Below are 16,807 nucleotides of genomic sequence, written 5' to 3'. Positions count from 1 at the left end.
CAATTTTTAAAATATTGTTTAGTAGAATTTCTTTTTTAGAACAGTTTTAGATTTGCAGAAAAACTGAGCAGATAGTTCAGGGAGTGTCCATATGCCCAGCACTCAGTGCCCCCTATTATTGTCTTACGTTACTGCACTACATGTGTTACAAGTAATGAACTGACTAAAGTTGAGTTCATTAGTAAATGGTTTAGTTTATTAGCTAAAGTCCATAGTTTATTCAGATTTCCGTTACATAATATCTTTTTCTCTTCCAGGACACCACATTACATTTGATAGCCATGTCTCATTAGCCATGTTCCTCTTGCCTGGGACAGTTTCTCAGACTTTCTCTGGTTTTTGATGACCTTAACAGTTTGAGGGGTACTGGTCAGGTCTTTTGTAGGACGCCCCTCAGTTGGGATTTATCTGATGTTTTCCTCACAATTAGATGGGGTTAGGGGTTTGGGGAGGAAGAACACAGAGGGAAAGTGCCATTTTCATCACATTGTATCAAGAGTACGTACTAGCAATGTGACTTATTGATGTTATCTTTGATCATCTGGCTGAGATGGTGGAAATTTATTTTATACTTTGAATTATAATCTAATACTACTTTATTTTGTTGCTCAAATCTTTCAGCTTTGGCCATTGCCTTTCCATTGGTTCCAGTGTCCCTTTGATGTACCCCCATCAATGTTTGTTTGTTTTTTCAACCCCTTCCTTACTTTCTAGCCCTACAAGGCGCTTCAGGTTTATCTTGTGTATTTCCCGCCCCAGCCCTAGAATCATCCATTTCTCCAAGGAGCCCTGGTTCCTTTAATTGGAGAATGGTATAAGAAACCAAGATCTTGGCATTAAGTGTGCTCTTATCGGAAGCAAATTTATTTTTCAAAAAAATATAAAGATGTCTATGAACTTTCTTTCATATTCCAAATGAAAATTATTTAATTCAAAATCACTACTATTGAGTCTCAAGGACAAACATGTTTCAAAAACTTACCTACTTTGTTGGGAGAGGAATGTTAAATGTAAATATCTTTGAGAGGCAGATTTTTCATCTTTTGCAGCCTACATATTTAGAACATTTTAGAATTCGTGAAATGGCATCACATGACTCTGCCAAGTAGATGTTATCATTCTTACTCTATGAATGGGGAAACTGAGGCAGAGAGCAGTGATGTGACTCTACCAGGGTCACACAGCTGACCTAAAGCTATTAGTTTATTCCATTCAAAGCAACATTTTGTGCTGAAAATTTGGCAAAGAACAGGGAAATACGAAGATGAATAATTTACAGGCACCCCCCCAACCCCACCCCTTTTCCAGAACTTCCTTCTCCCATATAATCCTTAGATTTTGCTGGAAATTGTACACTCTCTTCAATGCTTGGACAGAACAGGTTCTCCCAGGTGAAACAGGTTCTCCCAGGTGAAACAGGTTCTGAGACTTTCTCCTTAATTGTTCCCCCTCATCATCAATATCCCATTATGTAAAAGCAGGAATTAGTCCTTAGGCTATTTCCTAACCTAGACCAGGGGCTAAAACTCAAGTACCATAGGGCCAGACAGAGTGCAGGGCAAGTGTCTCGATGACTGGTGGCTGCCTCTGGCCTTCATCACATCCACTGCCCAGCCCCCACGACCCACCTGATTGTTGACAAGTAGGCTGTGGACCCAACATTGCCACAGCTTCCCAATTTTCCCAGAGAAACAGAAAAGCCCTCAGCAGGCCAAGACTGTGTGGGCTGGTTTCAGCCTTCAGGCTGCCCAGTTTCTTGATTTTTCCTCCTGAGCTAGTATTAGTTCATCGTTTTGTTATAGTCACTATTTTTTGTGCAGTCACTTGGCTGACAATATTCACGAGTTCTTTCAACAACCACGTACCTCATTTATTTTTCATCCAGGAAATATTTATCAAGCACATATTACAATTGTTCTGGACCATCAGTGCAGACAATTAATCTAACTAAGGTCACCCAACATGTGTGGAGTGTGATAGTCTAGGACAGATTATTAAGTCATAATCTCATTGACTGTAATACAAATGTTTAATGAGCATCTGCTATTTTGTTCCTACTAGGTCGGTCATCAGGGGTGCTATGATGACTGAAATATGTCTGCCTCAGGTTACTTCCTAGTTTAGTAAATCGTGGGTGAGGTGGGGAAATTATGGAATCACAGGAAGAATTTTAAAGAACACTATGTGGAGACTCAGACATCTTCGAGTGAGGCCAACTTTTGCTTTCCTGGCATGTATAAATTCCAGCACAGGTCACATGCATATGTGGGTGCTCAATACATGCTCTTTGAAGGTGATGATAATGAATTGAGATATGGAAAATCTGAAACCATTCTCTAGGAGTGTGGCTCAGGGGGTGGAATGCTTTAAAATGTCCCTGTGAGAAAAGGCTAAAGGAATTGGGGTTACTAATACCGTATCATGGAGAAAAGGAGGTTAAGGAGAATTTAATAGCCATCTTCAGTATCTAAAGGGATTTTGCTCATGTGTTTTCAACATCAGTTCTTGTCTACTAAGGACAGGACATAAGGGAATTATCTTAAATGGGAGCAGGAGGGACTTAGATTAGATGTCAATGGGGAAAAAAAAAAGCCCAGCAGAAAGGATTGTGAGATGCTGGAAGGCAACGTGATTTAGAGAAAGGACCTGGTTATTGTAGGAACAGGGGCTGCCGATTATTATTGGGGAAGTAGACAGCCTGGGGCTTCCAACTCAACCAGGTACTAGCAGTATGATCTTGAGCAAATGGCTTTACCTCGTCGAGGCTCAGTTTCCTCATTTGTTAAATGGGGATAATAACAATATCTATTTACTGGATTGTTGTGAGAATTAGATTAGGTATATAAAGCCATTAGACATAGCTGTGCGGAGCATAGAATAAAGCTTAATCAATGATGGATGCCATTCATTGCTATTAATCAACTACGGCCCTACCTGGAAAAGCAAAACATTCTACACATACATATAGCTCTCTTTTCAGAAGCATCAAACACAAATACTGCTGTGCATGGTGGGACTTACAGTCTGTGGGGACAGAGTCCCAGAGAGCAGTTTCCAGGCTCACGGCCTCACATGGAAAGGTGCTGGCTCGGGTAGTAGATGCCGTCAGCTGTGGCTAATTGACCATCAGCTGTAACCAGTTAGCCAATTAACCCCTGATATAACTGCCGCTGCACTGTTTGGAGAGTGAGTAGAGAGTCGAGTGGAGTCAAGTCAGTCGGTTGGTTGGCAGGCAGAGAAGCAGACAGCAGGTTGCAGGTCGAGTGACTCCAGCCACCAGTGAGACTATAGTGGTATGACTCCCCTACCTATGGCTCCGTGGGTGTTCCTTTTTGGCTTAGCCACATCCTGCGTTCTTATGTGGGGAGCAGGACTAGAGACCCCGCAGGCCGCCTTGCACGACAAATGGTGCAGCGGCACGGTCTACCGCACGACACAGTGTCATTGAAAACACATGATGTGAACACTCAACGTGAAGTAAATATAAGATTAAAATAACAGAATTAGTAGAGAGAAGAAGTAAAACAAGCATGGAGTCAGTAAACTATGTGGGCACCTAGAACAATGCCTGGCACCGAGGAATTGTCTGCCCTTGATAGACTAAAACCACAGCACAAGCAAAGGGCAATTTTTAAGAGAAAGGTTCAGAAAAGACCTATGGGGGTGCTCAGCTGGGTGAAATTGCTCCAAATTAGTGTAGGTCAAACAAACAGGTGGATGAGATTTGAATGTACAAATCTGTAAATGTACCTGATCAGAAGGATCTTGGTTGTCTCAGTCAATGTTCAAATTATTCACTATTTGGATATCCTTTTATTTTTAAAACATTTGTAGGCACTACTTTAAATACCCTACTTGTCAGCTATAAAGAAAGACAGTTATTTGTTTCTGATATTTTGAATACACCCAAGAAACGGTCCTCTATATTGTGATTGTTATTCTATGAACTTCATAGCAATTATACCTCTGCAGCACATTTAACTTACGAATATTTATTGAAGTATTTTTAGCTGCAAAAACATTTTATGTTCACTATTATTTATTAATGCCCTGTTTTAAAATATTACACATAAAATTTATTCCAGTGCACATTAGTAAATAAATTATGCTTGTAATTTCTAATGCATTTTTAATTATAAATTTATCCATGTCTACCTTTATTTATGATAGTGGTGTCTCACTGTTGAACATAACTGTATATTAATGGAGACACTGTTAATTATGCATTCTTAGAAGTTGCATTCGACAAAACATACGAGTGGTTTTTTACATCCTATGTCCTGTTAACATCAATTAATTTAAGAGTCAGCACACACAGTACTAGCTACCTTTAAAACAAGAAAAGATAATATTAGAAGATGGTTACAGGGCCTGGATTTGAGGAAGGGATTACATTTATATATAAATGTAGCCAGAGAGATACTAAACAATACCAGCCAGATGTTTCTTTTCACCCTAAGTGTCTAAAAAGGGATACTCACCAGAAATAGTATTCAGCACAAAAACGCAATAGAACAAAGCTCAGTGAATCTCTGCGGAGCCCCCAGAACTGATCTATACTTAAATAATAACTGCAAAGTATTATGTCAGATTTTCTGGTTGGTTAATTTTATGCTTCCTTTCTACCCACCAAACTCCATTATAAGCAATACATTTGGTTTAAAAAAAATTCTTCACATTGAAATGCTATTTTAATTTGAAAAAATATTATATTGCTCTGAAATTGTACACTTCTTGGGGGCTTCTTTAAAATAGTTTGAATGGATTTTTGACACCTTATTTACTGTTGTCCTGAAAATGCTTTGTACCATAGGAGTGTAAATGCCTGTGTTTTCCCTGTGGAAGGAAAAAATATATTTCAAAAGGAGAGGAAACCAAAATTGGGAAAATAGCAGGGAAACATATTCACATATATAAAATATTAAGAACACACATTTGCAGAGAAACTCAAAGGTGCCTCCACTTTCCCGCAGCTCTGGCAGGGCTTGAAAGAAGGTTACTTTCATCTTATTATGTTTACTCTCAGCTTGTTGTCATAGGTTTGGCAAAGTGGTATTTTCCACGTGGAAATTTTGCTTATACAAAATAAGATTTTTCAATTGCTTCATTTCGAGTGCACGTGTTGAGCACCTTTTCATTCAATACACATTTTACCAAGAGTTTATGGTGTTTTAAGCTTTTATAAAAAGAAATAAGGAACGTCCCTTTCCTTATGTCCTGTCAGGGAGACTGATGTGTATTGAAAGAACAACAGAGATTGTGAGAAATGTTGAGCACAGAGAATGAAATTCTTCAGGTGGCCTATTAGGAAGAGGTAACCTGGGAAAGCTTCCTGGAGGAAGCAATATATAAATTGGGTCTTCAAGAATGAATAGAATATATTTAGAAATGGTTAAAATGGCTATATATGGTGCCAAAAAAATGTATACACATTTTAAGAAAGGAAAACTGTATTAAAATTGTAATATTCAATATATATCAATAACAAAAGATGAATACAAGTCATGTTTGACTTCTGCAATTACAAGAGTCCTCCAGGTGGTTACCATCAGCGTCCAGACACTTCTGATTATGGCAATCTACTGCTTGAACAACGCTGACCAAAGTGTCCACTTGTATACATTTTTTTGGTACCCCCAGTATATCTACATATATATAATATAATATAAAAATATATTTAAAAAACACACTGGGGTTTATCCGTTTAGAATATCGCCAGTGTGTTATGCAAAAACCTAAGACAGCCACGAGAGGCCCTAGCCAACGTCTCCAGGCGTCTTAGACCTTCCTATCATATTAGCTGCCATCTGGCTGACAGGCAAGACTAGGAGAGAACCACCCACCAACCCACAAAAATCTTGAGAACTAATAAATGGTGATTGTTTTAAGCCAGTAGAAGAAGAAGGGGGAGAAGGAGCAGAAGACTATTAGGAATTTACTGAGTGGAGAGGGACAGGGCAACTGAGGTTTGAGCAGGAATTAAGAGCAGCAAGTACATAAAGGGACCTAATTCTCTCGCAGCCCATTTCGGTGTGCCAGGCCATGAGAGCTGGCATTTACAGAATACTTCCGTGTGCCAGGCCATGCTCTAAGCAGTCTCAATGCATTATCTCACTGAATCCTCACAACAAACTAGATGAGGAAACTGAGATACAGTGAAGGCAAATCGCTTGTTGAAGGCCACACAGCTCGTAGGGGGCTTTGAACCTCTGTCCATTGCCCCTGTCCTAGTCCTGGGGAGCAAAAGGAAAGGAACCTCCATCCCCTTCCATGGCCTGCTTTCCAAGTTGGAGCTGAAGTCTGTGAAACCCGATTGTCATATGTATTCTGAGTGATTAGCTCCTCTCACCTCACATCTACTGGAGTCCCCCAGTCAGTCCTTGGCCCAGTACCATCAGTGTGCTGTACAAATAGAATTTTTGTGTGTGTGTCGGCTGTCACGGTTCTACCCCTGTGCACCCCTGGGTTGGGAGACAGGTCAATGTGTGCTTCGCTTTTTTCTTTTTTTCTTTTTTTTTTTTTTAGGATTTTATTGGGGAAGGGGAACAGGACTTTATTGGGGAACAGTGTGTACTTCCAGGACTTTTTTCCAAGTCAGGTTGTTGTCCTTTCAATCTTAGTTGTGGAGGGTGCCGTTCAGCTTCAAGTTGTTGTCCTTTCAGTCTTAGTTGTGGAGGGCACAGCTCAGCTCCAGGTCCAATTGCCTTTGCTAGTTGCAGGGGGCGCAACCCACCATTCCTTGCGGGAGTCGAACCGGCAACCTTGTGGTTGAGAGCCTGCACTCCAACCAACTGAGCCATCCAGGAGGCAGCTCAGCTCAAGGTGCCCTGTTCAATCTTAGTTGCAGGGGGTGGAGCCCACCATCCCTTGCGGGACTTGAGGAATTGAACTGACAACCTTGTGGTTGAGAGCCCACTGGCCCATGTGGGAATCGAACCGGTAGCCTTCGGAGTTAGGAGCACGGAGCTCTAACCGCCTCAGCCACCGGACGGCTCTGTGCTTTGCTTTTTAATGCCACTTCTGTCTGATACAATTCCTACTCCTTGGAGGCTAAGCCATGCAGTTGGCCTGTCCTTTCTCCTCATCTACCTCCCTCCCTCAGGTGCAGAATGGCTTGGGAAGCATCCCAGTTTCTTATTCACTCCATCTCCATCCATCATCCTGGGAGCTTTTGAGGTCAACATGGCATCTCAGTTCCTTGACCATCTCATCTCCGATAACTTTTTCCTCCGTTTCATTTCAGCCAGGACCCTACTCTCACATGGCTTTCATGTGAGGTTATTCATTAAGGCACCTATCTCTGAAGATAACCTCCATCTTTCTGCCTTGCTCCATCAGTTACTTCCATTATACCTGTTCCAGGACCTTCAGTGACATGAACCTTTCCAGAATTCTCTTACCTATACAGGATCCATTTTATGGCCCTTTGTTTTAAGCACTCTGAAAAGCTGAGATCTTAAACTCCTTGACCCAATCACAACTGTCTAGCAAATCTCCTTCCTTGGATTAATGCAATTGCTCACTCTCTGTATGCCTGTATCTTCACTATTCAAACTAACTATAGAAAAGTCACACAAACAGTTATATTACTATCACCATAAATTCAATCTTCATTCTCAATGGGGCCTTCGACACTGTCTGAAATTTTACCATATTTCCCTGCACTCCAACTTGCCACAACAACTATTTCAAATTCGTAGTCAAACTTGACTATAAGCTTCATGAAGGTGGAGTCCCTGTCTGGTTTTTTTCACCACTGAATCTCCAGTAGCGTAATCCATCGGCACTCAGTAAGTATCTATTTACTGAATGAAGAGTAATAATAGTGGTAAGCATTTTATGTAAATGCTGGTAATTATTAGCTATATGCCACGCTCTGTTCTATGTGAATTGTATGTATTAGCTCATTTAATCCTCACAGCCAGCAACCCAATGAGGTTAGTTAGGACTTTTATTATTCCCATTTTACAGATAAGGAACTTTAGAGAGGCAGCTTTGAAAAAGATGAAATCACTACATTTGTAAAAGGTAGAGTGGATATTCAATCCTTACAACTCGTAAGCGCTAACCACATCCAGTTGATTTCAGTTTTAGATAGGTTAAGTTTTTATGTGCCCGAGGGACACTCAGGCAGCTGTGCTGCAGGTTGGAGCTCAAGAGAGAAGTGAAAATGAAGATTAATAATTAGGGAAGGGTCAGACAACCAGGTGAATATCTAACGGTTTTGGCAGAGTGCCTCTGACAGGCCTCCAATGGAATTGTGCTGGTATGTGTAGGCGTGCATTTGGTGTTTAAGGTGCATCCCCCCCACCCATGAGCTAGGAGGTCAATCATATATTTGAACATGGGGGTGGATCCATGGTGTATTTTTTGGTGACTTTAGTACTGTGTATGGATCCCCTAGGGATGAAATTCAGCCTTGACCTTCCGTTTTTCTTTTGCTTAGGTGCATTTTTGAAAGAGACTTTCCAGACAATCTCTCAGGTAGGAGAGATACATCATTGCATTGCTTGAGTCCTTTCCCCTTCACAAGGCTTCCTACAGATTCCTGTTCAGAGAGAGACCCTGCAAACAATGAGCTCCGTTCTGGCCAGTCCGTGTATCTCATGGAAATCTCCCTGCAGTTCTTTATTATTTGTTTGTTTAATTTTTAAATTTTTTTTATTTTTCTTTTTTCTTCCTCCCTATAGTTCTTGAGGAAGATAATTCTCACCTCCATTTTACAGATAATAAGCATAATAACATTTACTAAGTGTTTATTGTATGTCATGCGCCTCATTTAATGGTTTAAAAGCATCATCCCATTCGATTCTCACAGCAGCACCATAAAATTGGAACTATTGTATGGATGGGAAAACCAAGGGTCAGAGAGGGCAGGTGTCTTGTTCTAGGATACATACACAGCAAGTTAGAGTTGGCATTTGAACCCAGGTCTTTCTGACCCAGAGGCCAAGCTGCCTCATCCCTCATTTCTGGATGAACATAGGGTTTTTTCCGTGGAAGCGGGATGAAAAGAGAAGGAGAACGCGAACATTGATTTCTAGCTAACGAAGTCCAGGGGCAGGTGCACCTCACCAGGTTCCCAGCTAACCTCCGACCCAGGCCTTACCCGGGGTGGGGGGGTGGGATGGGATGGAGTGGGGGGTTGGAAATGGCACACATGCGCACGGACTCCGTTGGCCCCGCCCCGCGGGAGGGCTTCTCTCCAAGCTCTCGGCTCCCGGGCTTGCGCACTACATCCCTAGCCAGCGGCTCCTTCCCGGTCGGGGACTTCCGGTGCATGGGGTGCGGTTCCGGGTCGTGGTGCGACTCGGGGCTGCAGGGTTGCTGCTCGGCCGGCCGGCTGGCTTCGGCGAGAAACGTGGGCATGAGGGCGATCCCGGAGAGCAGCAGCTGAGCCGGCCAGGAGGAACGACAGCGCCCGAGGATTCTGAGAGTGCGGAGCTCGGGGCAGGGGCCGGGAGGTGCGGGGGAGCCGAGCCCTCCCCCAAAGAACGTGTCCCGGGGCCGACCCCGTCCGTAGTGTGGCAGCAGCTTCAGGTAAAGGTTGCCCCAGCCGCTAGCTCACTCTCGCTCTCCTGCCAGCCCACCCAGGGAGCCTGGCGGCCCTCCTCACGCCTCTGCTCTCGGCGCTGCCCGGGGGGCAGCATGGCCCTTGCTCTGGTCTCCCGTGAGCATCCGTTTCCTGGCCCTTTCTGGAACTGGAAGCTGCTGTCTGTGAGCCTGACAGCTAGCTGGGTGTGTGATTTGGGGGAGGACAAACTAGTGGACCTGGTGATGTTGGGAAGAGGTCGGGAAGCAGGTACTGTTGGCTCCGGCAGTTCCTGGCCCTACACTCGGCAACAACTAGGGGTCCTAATCTTCATAACGTGAAAATCAAGTTTTTAAAGCATTGCCTATGTGGTCCCTGTTTCCTAGTGCCCCTTCTCCCCATTGCCCCAAAGGGGTAAACAACCTCGCAGAGCTATTTTTTTCTAGATGTAGCTAGTGCTGCTGTAACTTTGATTCAGCTTTTTATTTATGGGAATGGCAAGGAGTCTTAGATCTGTTTAAGGCTGAAAAAAATGATTGTAGTTTAAACAGGAGTATTTAACCGGAGGCCTAAAAGTTGACACAGAAAATGGTTAAAATTTCATTCTGCATGAGCACAAGTAGTTTTTGAAGCCTGTCACAGTGCCTGGCACCGTGCAGAGCGTCACGCAATAAACCAAAACTAGTAAAATCCAAAACTTCCCCAGATGTGAATAGTCACATGGAGACAGGTGTTTACATACATCAGGTAAAGCCAACATTCTCATTCTGTTTTTGACAAGCAAAAGGGGTGGATTCCTAATTTAAAAACCCACTAGAGCAGGAAAAGGAAGCCTTCCGTGTTTTATTCCTCATACACTGTGAGCCCACACAGGGTGCTCAATAAAATGCTGAGAGAGTTCTTGATGAAGCATTGATAATTGTTTTAATCTTTTTCAGTCTCCATACTTGCAAGCCTGCTGGAGCCTAGGAGGCATGCTGGTGGCCCCTTTCCCATTCAGCACTGTGCTCATACCTACCTTCAACTACTGTGATGCCATATTGAACTCAACTTCCTCTACACCTCCTTATCTGGTACCTAACCAGCTTTCCAGCCATGCTGGAAATCGCTCCCTTCCTAAATCACTCTACCCTGATCCTTTACTTTCGATAAATAGGATCTCAAATCATGTTTGTTCTTTTCTTTGATCCTTGTTTTTTGTGGGACATTTTCCCTGTCTAGAAGGTTGCTGCTTTTCTGTTTCCACCTATTGAGCTGTTATCCAGGGCCCAGCTAAAATTGGCCTCCTTCAACCAATTCAGGACAACCCCAGTCTGGAAATTACTTCTTTTCTACACTCCTATAAACTCTCATTATCATCTCTACAATTATTGCTCTTAGCAAACATTCATTGACTATGGATGTATTACCAGGTACAATACCAGACAACGTAGAGATAAATAAAACATAGTCCTTGCTGCAGCGAGCTCAATTTAACGAGTAATTCCAAAGCAGAGTGGTGTGAGAGTTCTTTCTGGGGCACAGTAGTAGCAAAGGAGGGGGGTGGGTCATTAAGTTTTGAGGAGTGTGCTATGGCCAGGTAATGCTTTATAATGTGGGGTTCACTAAGCTTGCTTTATTATGTACTGGATATTACTTATAGGTTTCTCTTGTTTAATCATTTTAACCTCAATTTACAGATTAGGAAGACTCAGGATAAATTACACAGCTGGTACAAGACAGCCAGGATTCAAACCCAGGTCTGTCTGATACCTACATCTACTTTTTGCATTATGTGTTTTGCTTTCTTTCTCACACCCTAGCTCTCTATATCAAGTACATATTGAAACAAGTATATGAGAGAAAAAATATGAATGTCAAAATTTGTGGTGTAGATGGTTCTTTAAATGTAGAGAGAAGATCGATCTTCCAAGGCAAGAAGGTGGTCGGTGGGTCAGCTCAGCTTTGAATATGAACGGGAAAGTCATTCTGTAGAGAATAACCATGAACTTTGGTCAATTCCTGGTTCCTTTTCTTACTAGATATGTGACCTTCGGGAAGTTTTTAAAATTATAAACATTATTTTCCTCAAGTATGGATTGGGATAGGGGGATAATACGGACCTCATGGAGTGCTGTGAATATTTAATAAGCTAATGTAGATAAAGGGCCTGAAGTAATTGCTGTAAAATGCAAAAGTGCGATAACTGAGGCATGGTTTTAGAGTGGTGAGTAGACCAGCGTGAAACAAGCAAGCCATTGCTTCTTTTTATTGGGGATACTGGGGGTAAAGTTGGAGGGTCAGTAGGGATCAGTGTGAGTGAGGGCTTTGAGTGTCAGGCAAGAGAGGTAAATTCCAGTTTCTGCTTATAACTTTTCCAGTTAATAAATACTTTGAGGATCTGTGATTCATTCAGCAGTACCAGGGGAAATGTTAGACTCCGGGGTTGCAAAGAGGAACCAAACCAGGTCCCCACCTTGAGGTTGTTGCCATTCTAGGGGAGGAGACATTTATGTGCAGGATAGTAAAGTGCTATAGGTATTAAGATAGCAGTCCCCACAGGGCACCAAAGAGCACAAAGGAGGGAACGCGGATAATGGTAGCTAACGAGCACTTACTATGTGCTAGCATTGTGTTCGATGTATTATCCCATTTATTTCTGTACAGGAAGGTGTATGTTAGCATCTTGACTGATTTTACAGATGAGGAAACTAGAGCTCAGAGAGGTTCAATGAATTCCTTGAGTTTATGCAGCTCTGGAGCTGTGAGTAGAGGGGATCGTCTGCTAGTCTTTGGTATCTCCACTCTTCAGTATGACACCATGTTGTTTCTTTTTTGTCATGTGGATGGGGACCCTCGGGAGAAACTTCAGAGAGGTGCTGGCCTTGAGCCATAGGTTCTGTGTGCTAAGCAGTAGGGATGAGGAATGAACGTGGCCACTGTACTCACGGAGCTCATCACCTCATCTGTCATGTTAAATATATGTACATATATTTTTTTAGTGGAGGGCTTGGTTTGCTTGACTCATGAATGAAGACTTTAGAAACTGTTGTACTTCAGTGGATTTATAAATGCTTTAGACTCAGAATTTGTTGGGAATCTGTTATTCTGATACATAGGCCTTATTGTTAAGGGCACAGCAATAGATACCAAATTATTATATGACAAAGAATTCTGTCACATTATGTTTTCTTCCCAATGGAAGGTGTGCTGACCTTCTGTTTTCTCTGAATTTGAGGTTTTTGAGAAGTTTTGACTCACAAATTAACACATTTCAGCTTGTGTTAAATTTAAAATAATTGAGCACTTATCTTTTGGTCATTGTTAAATGTTTTTGTATACTTTTATTTCCTTCATTCGTCATGATTCTGTGAGACAGGTGCTGTGATCCCATTTAGCACGAGGAGCCTAAGGCTTAGTATTTAAGTATGTTACCCCAGAGCCACACAGCTAGTGAGTGATAACGCCAGAAAAATTTGGCCCAAAAAGAGTGAACAAATATTTATTAACTTAGTTCTCTTTTGAGCATCTGGGACAGACCTTGGTGAACTGGAGGGCGCAGGACCAGTCTGGAAGTGTCAGTCGCTTCTCAGCTCCAGTTGCTTGTTGCTTTGTGAGAAAGTAGGCCCACTGTCCCTGGATCTTTTCATGGTTTTCAAGAGATGCTGGAAATCTGGTTTTTAAAAATATATTGCCATTTAAAGAATTATCGTGTAGACCAAAGCATGTTTGTGGGCTGTGTACAGACCGAGGCTGCCTGACTGTGAACTCTGATATACTCGATTGCTAAAATTTTGGTTCCCACTGTTCAAAGCAGGAGACACAACACAGGTTATGGTTATTGACCAGAAGTCTACTGGTAAATTGCCAGAATGAGGGGCTGTTGTAATTGACTCATACTGATGTCTTTGGGGAAGTGGCAGGGTGAATGTTTTTATTCTATAATCAGGCTACATTTCAAGAGGAATGGGGTTGGATAAGGAGGTGCCCTTGCAATACTTTTGTTTTGTGCTCTTAGCACTTTACTACCAGATCTCGTCTCTTTGGTCTGCTCTACTATCCTGTCATGAAGTGAACAAGGGCGGGGGTGATTGTAACCTCTTGAGATGAAGAAATGGGAGCCCAGTGAGAGACTGTTTAATAGGAAGTGCACTACATTGAGTGGGACCTGAATTCTGAATATAGGTATGCTGCTAACAGCCTTTCGATTTTGGTCACGTCACTTCCAGATTTTTGTATCTTTTGTCCCCTCCCCATGATAACAGGGAGCTCAATTCAAGTCTTGCTGAGGTCTTTTCAGGATGCTGAGCTCTCTGTTTCTAATTGACATAATTAAAATCACACAACTGATCACTGGCAGACCCCAGTAGAGAATGATTCAAATCTAAAATGCTGCTTCTCCTCCCTTGATGGCAGGTAAAGAGATACTGCTCAGCTCTTCCCTCCGTTCTTTGTTCATTACTTGTTCTGGGAAAGGACCTTGACAGGCCAGGTGCTCCCCAAATGCATACTGTGCTTTGTTGACTATATATACACACGAGATTGAAAGGGGACATAGAGACACCCAGCATAGTGAGAGAAATATGGTCAGGGAGTTCCCAGCCCAAGAGTTTAATTTATTTTTATTTTAATAACCCACCTTCCACAAGGTGAAAATTGAAGAAATATTGGTCTTGTAGATACTTGTTTTCATTCATACTCTATTGTATATAAGGAAATAACATAGAATATAAAAATGAAGAAAATAAATCCTGAGCAGTCATTCAAAATTTATTAACTCTAGTTGGCAGCAGTCTAGATATATTGGGGAAGTAGATTTAATATAGGAAACACAAAATTTGAACCCAAAGAAGAAAACAGGTTTAAGTAATTGAAAGTGAGAAAAATGGGAAAAACCACTTAAAAAACAGAACTTAAATTCTGGAAACAGCAAGAAGGTATTAGAATAACTATTGGAATTAAATTCCAGTAATCACTTGTGAAAGAAATTGAATGTTATGTCACATTTACCCCTACATACGTATATGCAGTGTTAGATTCATATCCTACACTTGACTTTTATGAATATGCTTTTATTATTGATGCAGACAAAATGGGCTGAATTTTACACATTCAAAACAATAACATGTTTTAGTTCCCTGTGAACTCATTTTAAGGTACTGTATTATAAATAAGTACTGTTTCCGCAGAGACATTGGTAGAAAATTGCTTGAAGGAATGGTTTTCTTCTTAAAACAAAATAAATTTTTAATCTGAACTTTAGTTGCTGACATAAGAGACTGACAAAGAACTGAGGTGCAGACTTGAATCTTGAAGCGATGTGAGGTGAGGCTTTGGAGTCACACCCACCTGGATTTGAATACTGGCTCTGTCAGTTATTAATTGTGTGACCTGGACAATCTTCAAGTGAGGACAATACTGCCAATCTCATACACTCCTTGTGAGGATTAAAAGAAAGGACATATGTAAGTACCGTGTACCGCGGTGCTCCTGGAAAGATATGGATACCAGCATCCAGGGGCACAAGACATTCCAATGTTAAAGTAACAAGAAATGATTTTGTGGAGTGATTGTGAAGGAGTGAGACTCATCTGCATGTCTGGATCATGAAACTTGTCTTGTTAATTCCTAGTTGTTCTGTGTGCATTACTCAGGACATCTACCAACTGTGCACGGTTGAGAAAATGGTTTCAGTTTGCTCTTTTTAGGCTATTAAATGAACTGATTTGTTAAATAACAATGAATACCTCCAATTGCTTATATTACCTTTTTTGTGTGCCCGTGACTACCAGTTGAAGTTTTTAGAACAAGGGATACTATGTTCTGCTGTCCCCACCTTACAAATGCTATAACTGAAGCTTAGAGAAGTAAAGTGACCCAAGGTAGAGAGCTAAGATAATGGCAAGGGTAGGATTTGAATCCTTGTTTTTCCTTTAAATAGTGCTTTTGTCACTGTTCCATGCTGTTCTAGATTTGGATATTAGAATTGGCCCTTGTTTTGGGATGGTCACCAACCATGGCCCTTCTTACTCATTTACACTTACTGCCTGCAAAAAGTTGTTATTGATTATATTGTGCAAGTGTTTGGTTGTAGGTGTAATTTTATGATACGAAGTTTAAAGATTTAATAGAACTCTAATAATCATTCGTGGCAGAGGTGGGTGGCGAGATGATCACTCACATTGTTAGTGGGAATATAAATTGGTAAAACATTTTTGGAAAAACTTTTGGCAATATTTATCACAAGTCTTAAAAAAATAAGTCATACTTGCCTTTTGAGCTTGTGATTTCATTTCTAGGAATCGTTCAAGAAATAATCAGAGATGTAGGAAAATATTCTTGTTCAAAGATGTTCACTGCAGCAGTACTTATAATAGCAAAAATTAGAAACAACTTTGTTATTTAATAAAGAATTTAGAGAAATTATGGAAAAGCCATAGACTGGAAATACTGTGCAGTCACTTGAGATGTTTTAGAAGAATTTTAGTGACATGTTAAATGCTTATCATGTGACATGAAATAAAAAAGGGTATAAAACTATAAAGTGTGATCCCAATTATGTCAAACATAAGGGAAAAAAGAAATAAGTGGTAAGATGATAGGTCTTTATGCTTTTCTCTGTTTTCCAAAATATTCTCTGATAAATTATTTTTTAATAAAAAATAATTTTAGTTTAAACTTAGTATTAAAAAATATGAGTAGAACCAGTGAACACCATTTTAACCAAAATGGTGTTCACTAATGCAGATGGTCTGAAATTATAAATGGGTTGTATTTTCAAGTTAGTTTTCACATCAGTTGTTTTACAGTTAGAATGTGGTTTCATGGATCTTGACAAATGATGTTGAGGTTCCCAGGCTAGCCTTCCTTTCCTCACGCCCAAATCCTATTTAAGACAGTATTTATGGAAAAAGAGTTGTGTTCATGGTGGTAGCAGTGTCCCAGTGCTGCCATCACCTCTGGGACAGTGAGTAGTCCTGTGACAGGTCTGTATTCCAGAGAGCGTGTACTCCTGTCTCTGTGAGGTTGGACAGTTGTATATAGAGAACTTGTTTTGTGAGTTGAATGCATAGCTATTGGGAAGTACTTTCTAGGTATGGAAAATTAGAAGTGTGAATTTCTATTTGACTTTTTTTGGTAAGAAAAAAATTGAAGATCAAAGTTTGGATTTTAATTTTTCTGTAACTATTCAAAAAGTATGATTATTAAAAGTCATGATGAATTGGTGCCTCTTACTCTTTTCTAATTGTCATATACTTCATAATTGAAATTGCAGTGGTTTCCACACATATAGTT

At 41.1% G+C, this 16,807-nt stretch overlaps 1 protein-coding gene across 11 annotated transcripts in view; it reads left to right on the top strand.

Moving 5' to 3' along the window:
• The first annotated feature begins 9,265 nt into the window (after positions 1–9,265).
• Positions 9,266–16,807, top strand: part of MAPKAP1 (MAPK associated protein 1) — a 215,775-nt gene continuing 208,233 nt past the window's right edge. For 2 of the 11 annotated variants that reach the window (XM_074331018.1, XM_019728585.2), the window contains exons 1-3: positions 9,266–9,540; positions 11,212–11,271; positions 14,775–14,976. The gene's annotated coding sequence lies outside the window, so the exon portion shown is untranslated. Of the gene's footprint in view, positions 9,541–10,470; positions 10,606–11,211; positions 11,272–14,774; positions 14,977–16,807 lie in introns of all 11 variants that reach the window. The other 9 variants (XM_074331021.1, XM_019728582.2, XM_019728590.2 and 6 more) reach the window with 7 other exon arrangements.

Source organism: Rhinolophus sinicus, linkage group LG04 (genome assembly GCF_036562045.2).
Source record: "Rhinolophus sinicus isolate RSC01 linkage group LG04, ASM3656204v1, whole genome shotgun sequence".
NCBI classification, from domain to species: Eukaryota; Metazoa; Chordata; class Mammalia; order Chiroptera; family Rhinolophidae; genus Rhinolophus; species Rhinolophus sinicus.
Note: the sequence above shows the minus strand (reverse complement) of the source record. Positions and strands in the feature narration are given on the sequence as shown.